The sequence below is a fragment of the Camelus bactrianus genome, chromosome 14 (assembly GCF_048773025.1).
Source record: "Camelus bactrianus isolate YW-2024 breed Bactrian camel chromosome 14, ASM4877302v1, whole genome shotgun sequence".
NCBI lineage: Eukaryota > Metazoa > Chordata > Mammalia > Artiodactyla > Camelidae > Camelus > Camelus bactrianus.
Window position 1 is genome coordinate 55,198,179 of NC_133552.1, and position 18,321 is coordinate 55,216,499.

The 18,321-nt window shown below is 37.8% G+C and overlaps 1 long non-coding RNA gene across 3 annotated transcripts in view; it reads right to left on the minus strand.

The window, feature by feature from the left end:
- LOC123617383 (uncharacterized) overlaps nt 1–18,321 on the minus strand; it is a 293,513-nt gene that overhangs the window by 60,693 nt on the left and 214,499 nt on the right. For all 3 annotated transcript variants that reach the window (XR_012511747.1, XR_012511748.1, XR_012511749.1), the window contains exon 2: nt 13,815–13,889. This is a non-coding gene — a long non-coding RNA (uncharacterized LOC123617383). The remainder of the gene's footprint in view (nt 1–13,814; nt 13,890–18,321) is intronic.

Here is an 18,321-nt window from a genome sequence, read left to right on the forward strand (position 1 = left end):
CCACTGCCCTAGTCCAAGCCACTTTTATCTCCAACCTGGATCACAGCAACTGCCCCACAGCTGCTTCCCCCACTCTCACTTGTATCTTGCAATCTGGCAGCCTGTCATCTGTAACACAGATCTGATCACGTCGTTCCCGAATTGTCACCTGCCCACGGTCTCCTACAGACCTTATGATGAGGTCTGTGTATCTTTAACATGATCTATAAGGCCTTGCTTGAAGTCTGAACACTTGCCAAGGCTTAGATGGCCCTACCTCTCCAGCTTTAACTCCTGCCAGTCACCTCTACACTCTCTATGACCCAGCCATAATGGTTCTCATTTTCTCACTGGTTTGTCCTGCCTTAGGACCTTTACTTGGGCAGCTTCCTCTGACCATAATGCCTTTTCATACGCATTCCCTTGCTAACAGCCTCAACTTAAACATCACTTTCTCAAAGATACTGTGTCAAGTTGTATTTTTCTGAAAATGTCCATAGTAGAGCAATGTTTGTCATCTTACATGCTTTCCCAGAAGCTTGTTCCTTATCCATTAAGAGCTAAAGTCTATTTCTCCTCCTCTTGAACCTAGACTGGTTTGTGACGTATCCAACCAGTAAAGTCAGGCAGGAGTGATACTGTGTGATCAGTGCTCTTTCTTGGACACTAGCCTTTGGACTTTATCCATAATGCTGTGAAAAAGCCTAGGCACACATAGAGACCTTATGAGGTGTTCTAGCTGTGATCTTAGCCAACAGTCAGCATCAAACACAAGACAAGGGCACTGAATGTCCTTCAGAGGATTCTGGCCCCTATGCTCTGAGTCCTCCAGCTGAGCTCCCAGGTATGAAGGAGCAGAGACCAGTCATCACACTGTGGGCTGTTTACTTGACTTATTGAAATCTGTAACCATCACAGTGCTTGTTTGATGCACTAGGTTTGAAGTTGATTTGCTATGCTTCCCTACTAACAGAGAGAGATGCCTGCCCTGGTCTGGTCCTTCTCTGAGACTTCGTCTTGCTCTCATCCACATTCATAGCTCTCATCTTACTTTTAACTATGTCTTTAATGTCTACCTTGTCTTTTACCGTGGAAATTTGATGAGGGTATGAATTTCATCAGCTTGGTGGACTACTATATTCACAGTATAGACATTCAGTAAATATTTGCAAAATTATTGAATAGAATTCTTTTCAAGATCATTAAAGAAAGAGATTCTTAGAATTCAGAAATTGAAAGAGAAGCTAAAATGAGTAGCAGAGAAATAATGAGTGGCTTTTCAATAAATCCTTTAGAAACAAATGAAGGTAAAAGACTGTAATGCTGTTTTTTGCAGTTACATGTTGGTGGTGTTTGTGAGATGAAAAATATCTTAGTAAGTTAAAAAAAAAAAAAGTCACTCAAAGTTTTTAAAAAATCAAACATCCAAGCAATGGTGTCACTAGAGAAGTGAGAAAAGGGACAAACAGACATGGAGGTAGGAACCAGTATCAGAACCCCGCAGTCAGCAGCTCCAACTAACAAAAGTCACAAAAATATTCACAATTAGATTGAGGCCAAGACGCAGAAATGAGCATCTCTGCCTGGATACTGTCTCCAACAAAGAAAACAAATATAATTATATCATTGAAACTAACATGGATAGAGACCCTAACAATTTCCTCCATACCAAAAATGGTCAAAGTTAATAACACAGCTGTCTTTTCTAATAATGTCAGACATGCAAACCATATAGGTAAGTTCTCTAATGCCATTACAAGGTCTTAAGTTCTTCGAATCTGATTTTTCCTTGTTGAATTTTTCGAGATTCTAATTTTCAAGATACCCTTATTTTCAGCTAATTTGTGCTGTGATAAACAATTATGGATTTGCAAATTTGATTCATACAGTATCTGGAATGAAGGAAAATATGCACTTAAAAAAGAAATGGGTGGCTATGCATAGTTTATTTACATTATCAAGAAGACCTTGAATAAAATTATTTTCATGGCTATTTAAAAATCTCGATGGAATTGAAAAATGGAAAGACAAACAGCATAGAAATGTAAAAACCTATAAATGGAACTCAGCATTCCTTCTGGATAAATGAAGGGAACAATAAGGCCTTCCAAGGATTAGTGCTAAAATAGATTCCAGTTTGAAGTAATGTAGACAAGAGGGCACGGTCAGTTCCCTAAAACTGTACTTCAGGACCAAGCACTTTGATAACAAAATGCCCAGTCAAATGGGTTGTCTTGAAAGATGTCAGTGGATAGAAAAATGCCAGCTAAGCTTTACTCTAAGCATATGGTAAGATAATGTGTTTAAGCAAAAAGTAATCCAAATCCCATTTACAATCTAATTGGGTTTGAGCTATCAGTTAAACTCAGGAACAGTCGGAGAGAATTTTGTAGGTTGACAATCCCTAAAGGCATGGATGCAACACGTTCCTTTTAGCAGAATCTTCCAAAACACCATGTGGAAAAAGTACCCAGGCGTAGCCTCTATTCAAAAACTAATTCCTGAACTGCCCCAATCAATCTCACAGCTCTTCCAGTCTTGCTCAAATGTCCCAGCTACGAACCTCAGCACTCATTTCCCTTTATGCTCCTGCTGCAGCTCTCAGATGTGACAACGTGAGCTGGCTCCAGCTAAACTCCTGCCCATCTGCTCACTGCAAAGCATCACCAGCAAACCTCCCAACATCTCTTCTGGCTTGATGTGGCCTTTCCCCATGGGGAGCCCCTTATCAAGTGTAGGATGCCTCACAGGAAGCACTGGACACGATGTCCAGCTGAGGCCAAAAGGACAAATAAAGCAGTGGGCGTCATTACCAAGATATACTACCTACGGAGATTTCTTTCTTAATTTGTTTCTTTGTGTGAGAATGCATCTCATTTTATATAATGAAAACAAACAAAAATCAAGATTTACCTCACTCCAATCTTATTATGTGCATCCTCTCCAGAGAACATCAATAGTGGAAAAATTATCTGAATTTCGCCTACTTTATGGTTATCTTGTATGAATATAAATTTCACCATCCTTATCTCTCCGTGGTTACAATCACATAGCTGCATAATGTTCGTAGTTTAAATCACAGTATTGTCAAATTAGCAAGAACATAAACAGACAAGAATAGCAGTGGAATCATTCGGCCTATATGCTTTCTAAGTTAATAATGTGTTCAATAATGCGTACACTCCTCAAAAAATACTGGTGTCACGTAACTGAAAAACAGCCTTGGAATGCAAATGTCTTATGTCTTTCTGTGTCTTTCAACTCCCATTGCAGAACTCTATCTAAATAATGGATCTTCAGGTCTTCTAATTACAAAGTGCCATATGCCTTTCTTTTAATTAAAATGATTTCCATATTATATCCAGTTTGTTTTATTAAAACTAATCAAAAAGAAGAAGAAAAAAAAGGCCTGGTTGAATTAACTACAAAATTAACACACAGGCATGATTTAATTCTACATGAGATCACTCGTTCCTATGAACTTTTTTTTGTTTTGTTTTTAATTCTGTAGAATTTCAGCAAAACCTGTCTGCATCAGAGGTGTCTGATGGAATGCTACAATTCCCTTTACATCCACGGAGTCCCAAACACAACAAAGGCAGATTTTTAAAACAGGTTGAGACCATTTGTTCTTGCCTTCTATATACAAGTTTTCAAACTTATTCTAACTTAGTGCATAGTATGCTTTTGCCATCTACTGGAACAATGGGAGACTGCAGTTGTAAGAAATTTTGCAGCAGTAAGAGTCTAGACAATGGTGATTAAATTGGATTAACCCGACACTTTAAAGATGATTTCTCAGGGCTCTAACTCATATATAGGCAGAGTAAACCATCTCTTTCAAGATTTTTAGGAAAGAGATCCTCCAAAATTAGAGACCTTCAGGGATGCCTCAGAACCTTTCCTTTGTTATGAGATCACTCTCTCTTCCCAAGGCTCTTTTAAGATGCAAGCATGTCTGTTTAAAACATGGAATTACATAACAAAACAAGAAAAGGAAAAGGGCTGTTTTCCAAAAGCTGGAGGCTCAGATAATAGAGGGAAAATGTGGAATCATACTAAATCATTTTCATTTTCAATAAAGATTAATTTTTGTTAAAGAGTAATTATTTTTCCATAAACACAATCAACCTGACAATTTCTCCTTTATCTGACAGAAGTTTTCCCAAGGTCTTCTTACATTTAGGGACCACAAAATGCGTGCCCCATAGCATTCTGAATTTGTAACAGTATTTTAGTTTTGCAATTCTCTGAGTTTGGTAGATTCAATGTTATTACCATCATCTGAGTGGTTTGGTAACAGAAATATAAAGAATTCGAACAGGCCGACTCTAAAATGATCCCTAATGATCCCACTTGTAGGGTTCATACCCTTGTGTAATTTTTGTCCTTTAGACTGTGGGCTGGACTTGGAGACTTGCCCCTAACAAGGAGAACACAGCCAAAGTGATGGCATGCCACTTCTGAGATTAGGTTACAAAAGACCTGATCCAACCCATCCCTTCCCTTCCTTCTCCCTCTGGCTTTTCCCACTTGCTGACTCCGAAGAGGCCAATCACCGTGTTGTGAGCTGCCTTGTGGGGAAGACAAGGACTAGAGGGAGGCCTCTGACCAACAGCCAGTGAGAGAACGAGCCCCCGAGTCCGACTGACAGGAACTCCTGCCAAAATCACATAAGCCACCTTGGAAGGGGATCTTTCCGCACTTTACCTCTGAGGTGCCTGCAGCCCTGTCTTCACTGCAGCCAAGAACCCAGCTAAGCTATACACAGGTATCTCGTGCACAGAAACCATTAAATCATAAGTGTATTTTTAATTTTGGGCTAATACATTTTAGGGCGGCTGGTATGCAGCAGTAGGGAGCTAACAAAGTACGGTAAGTGATTTCCCATAGACACCAGCCTGGCCAACCATCTACAGGCAACAGACACTTTTAGGTTATCTCAGTAAGTCAATAAAACCTCTTATCCCAGCAAGTTAAAACAAGTGATGTGCCGCAACAAAAGTTTACTGAGAAGGAGGCGGCTTAGATCAAATTAGCATCATAAAATAGTTTTGCAACCAAATGAAGGATGGGTCCAGATACTATCAAGAAAAAATGTGAAAGACTTTGAAATGGACCCAAAAAATGGTGACTTTAATCAAAAACTACACATGTCGAGAGCTGGAGTCAGGCCAGTGGCCTGGTTTTGAACAACATTTGAGCCATGAATGGTTTTTATATTTTTAAAAGGTTGTAAAACAAAACAGACCAAACCAAGATGAATAAGTGACAGGGACTGCATGTGGCCCACAAAGCCTAAAATATTTGCTATCTAGTCCCTTACAGAAAAGGTTTGCCAACCCCTGTTGTAAACAACGTTCTTCCAGGTTCTGAATCTAAGGAGTCTGCCCCTTTCTCGGTCTTCAGAGCTATTTTGGAATCCTGTACATTGTGGATGACGGATAGCACTGCAAATGACTCTTGTCTTTTAACATGCAAAATAATCCTATCTGATGGAGAGACATTTTATTTCTCCTCCCTAACTCCACCTCCCTTATGCAAAAGAGTTGATTTTGCTTCCATCTGTAAAGTCATTTCATGGCCTGTGTATCTCTCCTGAGTTATCTTTTGAACTGGTTGTTAACCTCTAACTGGTTACCTCATAAATTCATGAGTTACATAAAATCTTTGACATCTGTTCATTTACATTTTTTATGAGAGTCAGGATTTGGCCTTTTTATAAATATATATTTTAACAATGGGAAAAGAAAAAGATGATAAATCAGAGACGATCAAAGCTGTCTCTGAGACTTACACATGCCCCAATGTGTCATTCAACACCGGGGAGCTCTGCGTGCTTCTAGTTGATGAAGTTTAGCACCTCTGCAAGTATTTATGGGCGTCAGAGACTAAGCAGGCAGCGAACCCCTCTACTGACCCTAAGGATGCCCTGAGTGCTAAGAGATGAAGACCAAACCAACCAAGTCCTGTGACACACGGCCACATCACTCCTACTAGATAGTCACCCATGAGGGACTAGATGAACGGAAAACCTCATCCAGTAGAAATAATCACATCAAACCAGTATAAGAGGTCAAATCTTATACCTGCGTGTATCAGCAATGCCCCCCCACCTCCCGCCGGTGGTTCTTTTCAAGTCTACCCAGAGGGCCAACATTGGCGCCTTCTCCTTCTTAAAAGGCCTCCTCTCTCCCGTCTCTCCTCCTGTAATTGCCTTTTTAGACTAAACATGACTTCCTCCCTCTGATGTTTTACTTTCCTTCCTGCTTCTCCAAGCACTCTTTTTCCTCCCTTCAAACTGTTAGGCAAAAATCCTCTCCACTAGTTCTTTTTTAATTGACTCTGATGGTCCACTAGAACCAATTCAGCAAATAACTGTTTATCTTTGCTCAACAGCGAAAAAGGTTTAATCCTGAAACTCTAAGTGAGATATTGATATTTGGCTTTTTGGGGATGGTGGTAGTAAGAAATTTAAATTCTAAAAGATGGAAGAAGTTTGTTTTTCCTACTAGAAGGGTCTGAGTTAATTTATCCTGCTCCAAAAAAAGTAATGGCAATGAATTTGGGGAAAACAAGGTGGATTAAGAAGGTTTTATGGAGATAAAATATTCATAAATTGGCATTTTACAGAATATAGAGGATGAAACATAAGATTTGGTATGGGAGGTGGTTAGAGAGATTGTGATGCGACTTTCCTCAATGTGGAGACCAATGATAGTTGTAAAAGTCATTACAGAAAAATTTCAAGATAGTGATTAGGCCTTGGCAAATGAGTGGTATAAAAAGTAATTCCCATCTGTACAACAGATAAATCATATTTGGGTTTGGGTATTTGTCTTTTTTTTTTTTTTTTTTTTTTTACCTAATTCTAGAGTAGGAACTTTTCCATGACCTCATAGAACTTTTCTATTATTTTGTTCCTGGATCTGAAGAAGTAAAACGACAAAAATTATATGTTAATATACTTACTATGTTTGTAATGCAATTGTGGGATATTCCCTATTTTTAAAAAGCTTCTCCATATAGCAAAGTATGATAATGATCTTCTTTTAATCTCTGAGGACTGTAATATCATTAATCTTTATCAACTGAGTTTATGGATAATGCACCTCTGCAAGATCAGTCAGCAACTGAAGATTTTTATCAGCACAAAATAACATGTGGGATGGAATAGGTCATATTTCATTTACTTTATCAGACTAAGTTCATATCACTACTGTGATTCAGATATTGAAAAAAGACAAGACCTCATGATTTCTGCATAATTTTACTCTATACGTGGGTTTTGTTTTTGGATTTTTTTTTGTTTTGTTTTGCTTTCCATCCAGCCATAAAAGGGTGTTCACAGTCCAAAATTTTCCAATACCTCCAAAAATAAGTTACTTAAAAAAATTCAAGCCTGCTTAAAAGCCCGATTCTATCTAGTTTAATGTGTAAATTTGTTTCAGTCTTTATTTTTCCATTTCCCCTCATTATTTTGTACAAAATACAACTTCATTTGTAAGAGAGAGGTATTATATTTTTGAAAAGGGGATTGTAGCCTGACCCTTGGCAAATCTGTGGAAATCAGCACTCAGTCAAATGAGTAACATGAATCCTGGTTTCAGGACTTGCTTTAGGCAAAATATGTCATATAGGCAATCTCTTCTCACCTCCCCAGAGACCAGGGTGAGAATCTGACAGGGTAGAAACCAGAAAACACATTACCCTCAAACTGAAATATTGTTTAGGACCCAGACATTTCCCATTCACCTTAAGAAAACTAAGACCCACACACCGCATGACAGTTAATTCCTTTCAAATAAATTTGTTTTTGTACAGCTCCAGTGGTGAACAGAAGATTAATCTTCAAGTAAAATACCAAGAAAAAGCATAAGCATGTTTTTTCCTACCTGTCCTAATGAATTAAACATTCCCTTTTGAGGTAAAACAAAGGCTTAGCCGCTTCGGACTGTCCTAGAGCTAAAATAGTGATGTACACTCAAATTTTTTTTTTCATGGAACTGATTTATTACCGTCCTTCAGCACAACCAAGAGCCCACTCCAAACTAAATCATTTCACTACTGTCAAAACTAGAATTTACCAAACAGTATTTAAAATGCAAAACAATATTCAAAATGAATCCTTAATGAGTTGTTATACTTGTTTTTTTAACAGAAACTTTGTCTGCTGAAGCAAACTACTAAGGTTCTCATAGGGGTGTGACATACAATTAATCATAAAGGTTTTTTTCTGGGAAAATAAATCTATGTAGTTTTTTAAAATCATAGTATTGGGAGTCCTTTCATCAGATGCCATGGTAATTAAAATTTAAATTTATAAGTAGAACACACAAATCTTTTAGATACCATATACCAAATCTGTCTACTTCACATGTAGCTACACAGGTCAGTGCCTTCTAAATTTTTGTGCTGGCAAATTTTCACTAACCGTGCTGAACTTCCTCTCCTGTGCAAGATAATTTTTTACACTCCAGGGACAGCGACTATTGTGTAGCAGAGGAATCCCTTACTTCCAGATCAAACTTTTATTAAGCAGGAGGTTTAAATCATCTGCAATTATTTAATGTGGTCTGACATTATCAAAATGGTTTAAGGAACATATTTTAATTCTATATTTTGTCTCCTTTTTAAGAACAAATTCTTCTGGTTGCTTAGGCAAATTAAAATGTTGCCTAACTTACTTAAGAAATGATCATTTGTTAGGGATAAGATTTCTAAATACAAACATTTTGAGATGACAGAATTTGTAGACATTTGAGAGAGTGGTTGGGAGACTAGAAAAAGCATGAAGTTTGATTTGAGGACACATTTTTCAAATTTGAGCTCTGTCATCACTAACAACTAATCACCCTGAGCCTCAATGTTCTCATCTGTAAAATGGGCCAATAATACAGACTTTGCAGATTTGACAGGCTTGACATAGCTGGTCATGTAAAGAAACAAGCACATGCTGTTCAATGAATAACAATTGCCTTTTTTTTCCCCCTATAAATATACCATGAAAGTTTGACAAGAAATTACTTAGATCCACGTGCTTTTATTTAAGAGAAAGATTTCTTCTGGTTTCTGACTTAAATTCTTGGGAATACAGTAACTTATTAATAGGGGTGGGAACATTTCAGCTTTGTTTGCTTCATCATTTTTATTTAGACAAACTCTAATTACAAAATTCTGATGCATTCAAGTCCAGTCATCTTGCATTGCCTGACACTGGCCAGCAAGGCCTGGGACAAATCCACTCACCAGATAAATAATTCTGAGCAAACGAACCTGGCTGTGAGTTAACAGTCATCAATTACTGTGATAGCAAAAGCTAGAATTATGAGCTCCCCTCTCATAAATCTCTACAATTATTGGTAGGAGAAAAATCAAACAACCCTATGACTTGACACATCAGAATCAATATAAAAAACCACATATCCCCAACTTCTTCAACATAAACAATCACTTTAAGATTAGTTGAGTTCTAAGTAGAGAGGCATGGTGGGTTGGCAGAAAAATAATGGAGCCAAAAAGCCAAAGATTGGGTTTTCAACCCATCCTCCAGCTACCAGAGTCTAGCTATATCACTTAGAATCTTTAATTTGCAATTTCTTTATACAATACCAACAACCACCTACCCTGTCTTACACGGTTGATAAAGCAAGAAAGTATTTTTAAAATTCCAGAGTGCTAAACAGAAATGTAAAGCAGTTGATTTCAGTGAACTCAATATGAAAACACACTACAAAGAATATGTGCATCTATTTTCATTCTAGAAGAGAGAACAATACAATACTTGGCCTACATGGCCCAAATACTAGAAAGAACTGTATTTTGCCAAAAAGACAAATCTGCATAGGAATGAAATGAATAGCTCCCTGTATGCACTGCCTAGCAGATTTATGCCTTAGAGTAAACATGTTTAAATACAATGAAAGTAAGAATAAAAGCAAAATAAACCTGTTTATAAAAGAGGGTAAGATTTCTTATCAGAATAAGTAAGTACAAAAGGAGCCAAGAAACTACAACAAATTTTGCCTTTTGCCAAGGACTGACTGGTTACCAGCACATCAAGATTTCATCCTTGAAGAGTACTCACCACTATTTGCCTCGCCAGCAGTATCTAGGATTTAGCTACACAGATCTAGGTAGGATAATCCAGACAATTTTGCTAGCAGCAAAAACAAAGATTTGCTGCTGACAAAAAAGAAGAAAAAAAGAAAAAAAAAAAGGAAACTTGTGGGGTAAACTCTGGGAGGGAATGCAGAGTCCCATGCGATCACCACATGGAGTCAGGGCATGTCACTCTCCAGGCACATTAACGTAGTCTCCAACAAGGAAGCTCCACCGAACTTCTTATTGGGGTTTCATAACTTAGATAAGAATGATGAAATCATGGGCCATGTGCTTGAACTCAGTCTCTAGCCCCTCTCTGCTTCCTGGAGTTCATAGAGGTCAGGCTACCTCAAAGTACCCAACCCTTTAATCACCCACTTGGTCTTGGGAAACCAGACCCCATCGTGAAGCTATCTAGGGACCCACCATGAGTCACCCTATTAGCATAACAAAGATACTCCTAGCACTCAGGAAATTCCAAGGGTTTTTGCAGCTCTGCGCCAGGAACCTCAGACAAAAGACCAGCTATTCCTTCTTTATCTATGCACTTTATTGATATATCACAATATTTGATCATGTTACGGAGGTTTCCCATATGAACCAATCAAGGTCACAGAAGGAAAACAGCATATTGAAATTACGGTAATTTTATTTTAACAAAAGGACTATTTATTAAGGTGAGGTTTAGTTATCAAGGAACCTCAAAGGTAAACCTGGGATTATTCCAAGGTAGAAGGGACAAGGGATGTAAGCATTGACCAGAACTCAGAGGGAGAGAGTCATGTAGAAAAGCCAACTTTAGTGACATCCCCCCCAACCCCACGCTGGGACACAATTAGCTAGAAGCAATACTTCAGAGAAGGAAACAGGAACTAAATATTCTGACCTCACTCTCTGCTCACTCCATGATCTCCTCCTGATCCCAGTAGACCCCAGAGAACATCCTTTGATGGAATTCACACAGGCCAGCCTCGTGGGGCACAGAGCAGGGTGAAGAATGATCAGGAAGAGCAAATACAATATACCCAGAACACCACGAAGAATGGGTGTTGAGTTTTATATAAAGCTATCTCAACGTCCATGGGACAATCATCTTTTGGGTTCACATTTGGTCTGTTAATATGGTAAAAAGCTGCCTAAAATTGAACCATTCTTAGAAAGTCTAGAAAGAAGCTTACTTGGTGATGATGTATTGTTTTTCATGTGCTATTGGATACTATTAGCTAACTTCAAGGATTTTTGCATCAATATGTGTAAAAAAAGATGGCTTTGCATTTTTCTTATTGTTTCTGATACCTTCTATTTGCATAAATGAAGACTCATTAAAGTGTTTCCCAAATGTGAATACAAACAACACCAAACAAAAAGGTGGAAACCCTAGTCTCTACCTTTAGCAATATGAAGAACTAAATTTTGAAAGTTTTTCAAACTCAGGCTTTCCTACCCCTGGGAAAGGAAAAACCATTCACTTTATGGGAAATGGTGAAGGGACAGAGAGATTCCATAGGGATTGTGGCTTCTTAGAATCATCTCTTTACACTTACGGGATTAGAGCAGGTAGCCCTTGGGCCCACGTTGGGGTCAATAAACACTTCCCTTAATTTCACCCTGTAGTTTTCCCAAACCCCGTGTTAGAAGGACTGATTGTTCTGATAAATAGGAAGCTGCATCATGTAGGAGTTGCTCAGGTTTCAATTAACTAATGTGTAAAAAGCTATCATCACAGCCTCTGGTACAGTTCAAGTACTAGTTACCTCCCTTCTCTTACAGAAGGATTTCAATGGTTAAGTCTAGGAAGGGAAATTCAGGTAGTCTATAGCTTTGGTCATTCTGGCCTCTCTGTGTATGTGTATATGCTTAACCTATTCTGATAATTCAGATCTTAACAAAATGCATGTAAACAAACACAGACACAGACATACACAGACACACACACACAGTCTACTCCATCTGCCTACTGATACTATTAGGACCATCTTGTTCTTTTTTTCCCCTCTTTTAAGACATGTCTTAAATTGGTAGAATTAATGACTGGCCTATTCCTCTCCTTCTGAAAATGACTATCTCTAATTTTTAGCCCATTGCTAAAAATATGCAGATGATATTTAAGTACTTAATTTTCCAAATGGTGCTAAGACAAATTCAAGTGTAGAGTTCACTGACAAACCAGGGTGATTTTATGTTCCTCTCCCCAACCCCAAATTTTAATTGGATAGGTCAGATGTCTCTAATACGAACCGTTTGACATTTTACAAGTCTGTTCTTACAAATCAGTAGAAGACATTTCTCAGTTGTTCTACTGACTATAAAGTCGATATTTCAATATAGGGGTACATATTCCAAAATCTCTTTTATATTATTTTAGAGGCATTAAATTTTAAAAAAATAAACTTGGTCAGAAACAATCAAGACCATTCAGTAAGTAAACGGACAATGACATGTTTTGATGTAAAACTAGTTAACATAGTTCAGGCTGTTTCTCACTTAAAACCACTGCCATGTACACTTCATTCTTTGTCAATGTATTTGCCCACCCTTTACTTTGGTGTATTGTTAGGAATGTTAAAAAATACAGCGAGCTTATAGATCAACATTGACTCTCCTAAATGTTCTAAGACTCTTCCTCCAAAAGACATGCACTCATTGCAAAAGCCCGTGCTTATAATTTACTATTGTTCAAATGCCGAACTATATACTCTTGGTGTTAGTCAAACACTATGGGAATATATAATGGTAAAGATAAACCAAGCATTTCTAACCAGTCACTTTCAACTGAGATCAATACGGTGTAATGATGATTTAAGATGCTTCTGCGTTTAACCTAAGTAATTTTCCCTTCTCTCCTCTGAGATTGTAAATCTGACTAATTGCTTCACGGTCTCCAGGACTGCTTCTCCTTGCTCAGGGTAATTGCTGTGTCTGGATTCTCCTACACCCCACGTAATTTTATGGAGGACTGACCTACTGATCTCATTATAATTCCACCTCTGATACATCAGGCCTCATGCTGTTATTTACCTGCTTCAGGACACTTGATAAATTAAACCTAGGTAAATTTACCCGTTTAAGGCACAAATATCACAATTTAATACGGATTAAATTAAGCCAATAGGCATTTTCCTCCTCCTACCGTGGAATATACATTAGTTGACTTCAGTTTGACCACTGAAACACCACTGCCAAAGGAGAAGTAATAAGGCTACTTGTGAAATGGATGCATTGGGGGGAAAAAAGCATTACGGAATAATTTTTTAAGTAGAGAAGTGTAAGTATTCTACCATGGCTTAATCAGCTCCTAACTATAAAAGTGAAATGCAGAGCAGATTAAAAAAAAAAACAAAAAAAACCACGAGGATCAGAGTAATAAGGAATGATTGCTACACAGAGCTGACATCCAACTGTAAAGCTAGTTATTTTGATAAGCGCAAAAAAAAAAAAAAAAAAAAACTGCTTTAACTTCAGCCCCAATAAAGAGAGTTTCTTTTTCACTTCATCCAGATTATTTCAGTCCCATTAAGAAAACCAGTCCAATCTATGAACTTCTCTGTTGCTTTGCTCCTGTGCTCACAGCTGGAGGCAGGGATAAGCCACAAGCTTTTCTTTAAGAGCACCTCACTTTTTTAAAGTCCGTTAGGGTTACAGTCCCCTATGAAGATTTGATCTTTTGACTGTTTTCTCTGAGGAAAGCCTTTGAGCAAATTCATTTGCTCCGATGCTGAGGCTTCACTCACCTGGAACAGTCCAAGAACAGAAGTCCTCATCTTTCTTACTTTATCTTTGGAACGTCTCTCTGCAGGACACACTCCCTGGAATATGGAGTGGGAAAGGTTTAAGTCAGCGCGGAGATATGAATGTTAACAAAAGCACAGCCTTTTCTGGGGAAAATTACTTCTTCAATCAATGCTTTAGGACATAGCATAGACATTTCAGTTTTTTTCTACAAACAATTCTTAGATGCAAACAGAAGTGGACATTTCTGTCTTGGGTTCGTGACACTTGACAGAAAAATAAACGACTGACTTCTGGAGGATTTTCAGAAATATAAAAAAAAATCTATCAGAAACAGAGCTTACAGTAGGGAGGTTCCTTGATGGATATAAAACCAGACAATAAAGCACTTTGTGTGTATTTTAATTATCTATTACTGAGTAACAGATCACCCCCAAATGTAGTAAGTCAAAGTAATAGAATGTATGGTTCTCACGATTTTGGTGGGTCGGGAATTTGGGGGGTGACTCAGCTGAGTGGTCTGCCTCTGCCTCTCTCAGGGGTAAAGAAATCTAAGAGCTTGACTGGGGCCTGAGAATTCTCTTTGGAAGTGGCTGACCCACAGAGCTGTCAGCACAAGGCCAGCTCTCACATAGTTGTTGGCAAAAATCCCTTTCTGGTTCTTGACAGGTTCTTCAGTTCTTTGCCACATGGACCACTCCACAGGTCTGCTTTCATGTCCTTGTGACACAGCAGCTGGTTTCCCCCAGAGTGAGTAATCCACGAAAGAGAGCAGAGAGAAGATCACGGTGCCTTCTCTCATGGAAGTCACACACCATCAACTTCCACCATCTTCTGTGTGTTAGAAATAAAATACTAAGCCCAATCCAGGTTCAAGGGAGTGGAGTAAAAAGGAAGATTTTTTTTTTTTTAATTAGACAGATGTTAAAACTACCGTAGTGCCCTTCTTACCTACTAATATTTTTGGCAGGTGAAACAGTATTGTGCTGGTGGGGCACAGATTTGAAGATGGCTTCTGGGATCACACCTCTAGCTCTTCATGCCTTTGTGTAATCCTCTTCCCCAAGTGTGGGCAGAAAATGTGATTTGCTTCTACCCGATGGAATATAAGAAAGGTGACGGGATATACACGATGACGTAAGAATGTAGCCTCTGTCTTGCTGGGGTCCCTCTCTGTCCATTACTGGCCTCGAAGAAGCAAGCTGACCTGAATCCTACTTCTATAGAGAAATGAATTTTGCCATAATCCAAGTGACCTTGAAAGCTGACCTATCTCCAGTTGAGCCTGCAGATGAGAATACAGCCTTGCAGAGGACCCAGCTAAGCCATCCCTGAACTTCCGCCCAAAGATACTTTGGAAAAATGCGCATTGCTTTAACCACTAAGTCAGTGGCAATTTGTTATTTGTTACACAAAACTAATTGAGTACTGAAGCCTGGAAACCAAATTTTTTTTAGTGTAGCAAAAGTCACTTCACATCATACCTCAGAGCCTCATTTTCCTCATCTGCTTAAAAAAAAAAAAAGTGGGGGGAGTGGTTTTAGTAAAATCAAAGACACTCCAACCATTTTATGTCATGAAACATTACATGAGAGGCCAACAGGCAAGAGAGCTAAAATAAAATACTCTTATTAAGTAGGGGAAGGGTCTTAAAATATCTACCCTTCCACTCTATAACCCAAATACACAATATACCTTCCCTTACATGTGCTAATAATAATAATATAGCCACTCCTGCTTCCTTTTGATTAATGTTTGCATGGTATATATCTTCCCATTGCTTTAATTTCAGTCTACCTATCTCATTATATTTGAAGTGAATTTCTTATAGACAGAATGTAGTCTGATAATTTTTATTCACTCTGTCAAACTCTGCTTTTTTAATGTGTATTTAGATCATTCATATTTAATGAAATTATTGATATTTTAGGGTTTAAGTCTTCCATTTTATTTTAATTTTTGTTTTGTTTATTTTCTCTTTTCTTTTTCCTGTCTTCCTATGGCTTATCTGAACATATTCTTGAATTCCACTTTGATTTAGCTATAGTGTTTTTGAATATACCTGCTATATTCTTTTTAATAGCTGCATAATATTCCATTGTGTGGCTGCACCATAATTTATTTAATCAGTTCTTGGTTTATTCCTTCTTCACAGACATAGCCTCTTTGAATTGATCTGACATCTGTAACACCAGATCTTTCTCAACTATGATATCCACTATATTAAAGAATGTTTTTTCTAAACTAGTATTTACAGTTTATTTTTACCAATAAGACTGGTGACATTATTAAAAAAGTTACAACCTCCTTGGGTCTCATTTTCTCATGTGCAACATAATGTGTACAAATACACTTGTATTTCCTCAGGCCACACTGACTGTAAAATAAAAATAAAACCATATTAATAGAATACAGGTTGTTTTGCCTCTGACAACAGCCTTATTATGGGACTTCTGAAATACTCCCCACACATAATTTTCTCCATGGCCCTGGACAAGCCTCTTGTGTCCTGTAAAACAACCCTTTCTGCAACAATGTGGCAAGAACTATTTTTATCTTGTTTTTAGCTCTAGTTTCCTGAATTGATGTGGCAGATATATCTGATGCTCATTGGGCCATTTGAAGGAGTCTTAATACTGCCAGTGCAATTTCTCCAAAAGAGATTTTTCTGTGCAATGTTATCACACTTTGTTGGAGATTTTTTGGTATTAGAAATAGAATTACTATGTTCTGGTTGAGGAATTGGTTTTATGTTTTTAAGGATGTATATAGAGTACAAAATTCACTGGACATTTTTTTTTGTTACCCTGCGAATGTTAAAAGTATAGACCTCAATTGGCTTATGATTCACTAATTAATCAATTTAACTATCATAGTTTCTACATCTTAAACTATGTGTTGCATGGTCACAATTAAAATGTCCATACCATTGTTTTTACTCAGTTTAGCAGGTGTATGAGTCATTCAGAATCAGATACATAATTGGTCATATCCATCAATTAGTCAGCAATCATCAGCTAAGATTTTTAGAAAGTATTGACTCATTCATTTAGCACTGGATTCAGTGGTCCTGCATTACAGTTTGACTATATCATCAAAAAGCAGCAGATGCATTATTACATTTCCTTTAAATTGGTGAGAAGGTCAGTATTCAAACCATTAAATAAGGTGTTAACGCTCTAATTCAAAATTCTTCAGCTTTAGGGCATTGAAATGATTCTTCTAACAGTGTAAAAAGATTTTTTTCCAGGTAATTTTCTATTCCATTACCATACGTGATGCACAAGAGTATAGCTACACATCAAGTCGACTTCTGGGCTGATAGGTTTTTTACTGAGTATTTATAGAGCATATTATCCCACGTTGTAAGGCTCAGCGCATCATGCAGATCTTTTCAAATTTATTATTATGACTTCCTTGCAAGAGGCACAACCATTTCAACGATGAGAAAACCTGAGAAAATGTTGACCTTCTGACCTAGAGAATCGGCACTGAAATGCAGCCTCTTAACCAAGAAGCCCCTCATGCCATTTCCCATCCAGCCTTGTCAGGTTGTCTTCTCTGCTACAGTCCAAGAGAGCAAGGAGTGCCCCCATACACTTGCATTTTACTTCTACTTGTATTTACATAATGCCTGGCAGGAAGAAATGGCAGCTTTGTAGTAACGTATATAGATATTTATTGGTTTAAAAACAGTCATTCAATTTTCAGGTGACATTTCTCTCTAGACATCATTCAGATCTTATAATGATTACAGGTTTCAGCTCCAGTCTGGAATCAGACAATCTGGTTTAAAATCCTGGCTTGGCCATTTATTAGATGTTTGAAATTAGACAAGTTCCTTATGTATTAGACCTCAGTTTCTCCTTCTGTAAAATGGGGCTAGATTCTGTTTTGTTTTTGTTTTTTTACTTCATTTATTTTGGCCCCAGTCTTTCATATTAAAAGTTTTCTTGGAAATTTGATGATTCCTGCCTGAATTGATGCTTACAAGGTGTGTAGGGGTGGGAGTGGTTATTACCGGTAAACTTCAAAATGAGGTGAAAAGACGGAGCTGTTTTTCATTGAGGGAACCTGAAATGTCAGCATCTGTAGGTCTTGTTTTTTGCACTGGTCAGTTCTCTAAAAAGGAATCTTCTGACATCCTGCCTAGGATGGCGTAAATCTGGTTCTCAGAATTTGAGGAGTCCAACAGGTGAAGGAGGCCATTGCCAAGTAGTTCACCAAATCCAAATCAGTCCCCTTCTTTTCAGGACAGTATCTTATCCCCACAATCATCTAAGCCAACCTCTACAGAAAGTCAACTCTAGTTTTGATACCAACCCTCACAAACTTGAGAAATGACTCAACAAAATAATTGGTATAAAGAATTTAGCACAATTCTTAGCACTTAGGGCACAATAAATGTTAACTGTTATTACTGTTACTATATCTATAAGCTGATATACTGTCAGACGTGATAGTACACTTTCACAATAATTGATTCAGAAAATATGATTAAAGATTACT